We start from the raw sequence: 3,475 nt of genomic DNA on the forward strand, positions 1-3,475 counted from the left end.
ACTACCTTCACACACATTATTGTCACGTCACGCCGTGACCATCTTATATATATACCAGACTACCCTATATCTAGTAAATGCTAGGGCATTCACGAAGGAACATTATACTTCTAGAAACGTGGTGTGACACTAGTCACGTGACTTCGCTGACGCAACAATATTTTAAAGTCTATACAGTTTAATCTCACTGACAGTGTTCTAATTATTTTATTTCACACTAAGAAATTACTCTTCTACATAAACACGTGTTAAATAATGGCTATCCGATTGATTTTATAACGAAGATTACACACAACAAAATCCAACCACCAGCCAATGTACACACTGTCCCCAAATTTTCCCTTATTATCTTCCTTCCTTTCACAGGTTCGTAATCCCTACCAATTAAAAAACAACTCTCTTCCTTGATGAAAAACTTCTACCCTCAAATTCAGCTTAGAATAATATACAGACCTAAACTCCGCATTAAACACTTATTTCAGTACAAAGATCAAGTACCTAAACTTCTATGTTCATGGCTCGTGTATAAATATACGTGTAGTGACTGTAAGGTCACGTACATTGGCAAAACGAAACGCCACTTAAAAACTATAGTCTATGAACATTTAGGAGTATCTAACAGAACCTACCATCCACTACTTAAACCCAGCCACTCATCCATTCGCTCACATTCTGAAACCACAGGTCACAATATTTCATTTAACTATTTCTCTATCATCACCACAGAATCTTCAGACCTTGACCTCTACATTAAAGAAATTCTACTCATAGCTAAAGACTGCCTGACCCTGAACGACTTACAAAGCTCTTTAGATCTAAAATCGTTCTAAATTTTCACACTTAACTCAGCTGCTGTGTAATATATATATATATACAAACATTGTTTCATCCGTCCATTTACTGTTTTTCTTAATAACTAAACTAATGATTATGTTATTATATTATAATTTTAGTATTAATCATCTTTATAGCATGGAAAATAAAATCCCTACATTACTGGCTTCCCTACTTTGTGTATCGATAGCCTGGTGTTTGAATGGAATGTCAGTTTTCATCATTATATCTTTTCTTTAGTTAACTTTAGAATATTACATTTATGACTATTTTACAATAGAGTAACATTTTACGATTGGAAATTCTGGTTCTGATTGTTTTGCCAGTGAGGACGACAGTAATGTAGGTATTTTTAAATACATGTAAAGTCGAGACAGCTTAGCCTTTTATGTGATCATTAGCTGATCAAATGATATGTCCACTTCTATCTCTATCGGTTCCTTTTTCAAGTTCAGTAGCCAACTTTACATAGCTGTTTTTTCCTTATACTTGTTTGTTTACTTTATAATAAGCTGGCGTACGTGGGTTATTAGATTATAGAGTGTATTATAAAGCTTTATAAATTTTGCATATGATAATAATAAAATAGGTAGTCAAAGCTACACATTAGGCTATCTGTGCCCTGCCCACCACGGGTATCGAAATCCGGTTTCTAGTGTTGTAACTTCGCAGACATCCTACTCTACCTCTGGGGAACAGGTAGTCAAACACCATGAAGCGTGTTTTGCTTTATCAAATGATGATATAATTATAGTGACTGCATTCACTAGATAGGCGCTAGGCCTCTTTAAGAAAAATGGTGATGAACAAAAATAAGAAATCTCGGCTTTGTTCTATTCGCCGATTTTCGACTTTGGGACGATCTGGATAGTTGAAAAGCGGCATATACACCGGAGATAGAGCGACCATACCAGGTAGCTCTCCATATCTAACTTCTAATGACATGTAGAGAAAAAAATCCAGATGACTTTTGTATTGCTTTAATTGTTTGTTTATAATTAAGCACAAAGTTACACAATTGGCTAGCTGTGCTCTGCCCACCACGGGTATCGAAACCCAGTTTCTAGCGTTGTAAGTCCGAAGACATGCCGCTGTGCCACTGATGGGCTACTAATTTAATACGGGCGATATACCTGAAAATCTTAAACTAGCTGACTATTTTGTTAATATACCTCTGAAACCTAAACAACTGGTTATGTTGTAAATATACCTGAGAAATTTAAACATCTGAATATATTTTTCACATACAATCACGGATGTGGTTATGTATACAAGAATTAAGTGAAAACTAATTTTTGTAAATATATGAAAGCTTGTGCTGTTAACGATTTGGTTTTCTATATAGACACGTGTTACTTTTCTTGTATTATGTAATGGGCAAATACTTAAATAAAGGATACTCGGTGTAGTATTAATTTTTGGCACATTCCTTAAGTTTGTTTTAATGACTCGAACAAGTATCTGGTTATGCTTAAGAAGTAAAATATTTTCGTGACTTTTAACTGGACTTATTTACTCCATCCAATATACTCTATGTAATTCATCAATTGGTAACTTTTCAGGTGAAAGAGCAATATGGTGAGACTATATATGTAGCTTCCATGGCGGTCTTGCTAATGTTTATATTAGATATCTTATAAATTATTCAAAGAGAAAACGCAGTCCACTAATCAAATGAAATACACTGATAAAATTACTAAACAAGCTTTCAGTTTTTTTATCTCCTTGTTTTTAGTTTAAGTTTTCTTCTTCACTGACTTTAGTAGTGTCTTTGATTTAGTGTTCTACAAACAGTGAGACCCTTTCGTCCTGCATATCCTGTTCTACTCGGTTATCTCGCAGTACACGTGTCCACTCAGGGAAGACCATTTTGAGTTTATAAAAAGTAAGATTGCGATAAGAGCTGATATGATAAAGTTTGTATTAAACAACAAAGAAACAAACGGTAGTATATTATGAGAATCACTCAGAAAGCCCATTGAACCAGAGACTTTACTTGATGAGAAATGGATCGGTTTTCAATGGTCGAGTTAAGTTTTCTAGTCCTTGTTGTTTCTCTATTGAAAGCTGGTAAGTTGAGTTATTATTGATATATATATATATATATATTATAGAAATGTCATACAGATGTTTTCATGAACCTCGGAATCCATCTGAGAAGTGATTTCTCGTTTGTTCTAAACTAATTTCCCTTGAAAATTATGGTAGCTTAGAAAACCAGAAATCTTGGTTTATGATAAATAGAGTCTGTGGTTTCCAAGGAACAGTGATGTTTTGTTTTGTGTACAAAAGACAAACTAGAACGTATCTAGTAAGAGGTCTACTTATTTAAAGATATTTCTCTTGTAATTCAAGCGATCAATACGTGGTAAGTCATGATGTGGCGTACCGTCTAGTCACGTTGAATATAAAATACAAAAGGTTAACTTTCTTTATTGTGATTTTCCGATGCTCACTTCATAACTTTTAATTTTTATAAAAAGACAAACTAAGTATTATAGAGAAAAATATATTTACACTAAATTACAAAAAACTTTAAACTGAAACATGATAGATATAGGCTTATTTAAAGGTACTGTTACGTCTCTGTGTTCGTTTGTTAATTTTCCGTAGAAATTCTTTCCGAGAAACTTCAGCGATA

Source organism: Limulus polyphemus, unplaced genomic scaffold (assembly GCF_000517525.1).
Source record: "Limulus polyphemus unplaced genomic scaffold, Limulus_polyphemus-2.1.2 Scaffold4104, whole genome shotgun sequence".
Taxonomy (NCBI): domain Eukaryota; kingdom Metazoa; phylum Arthropoda; class Merostomata; order Xiphosura; family Limulidae; genus Limulus; species Limulus polyphemus.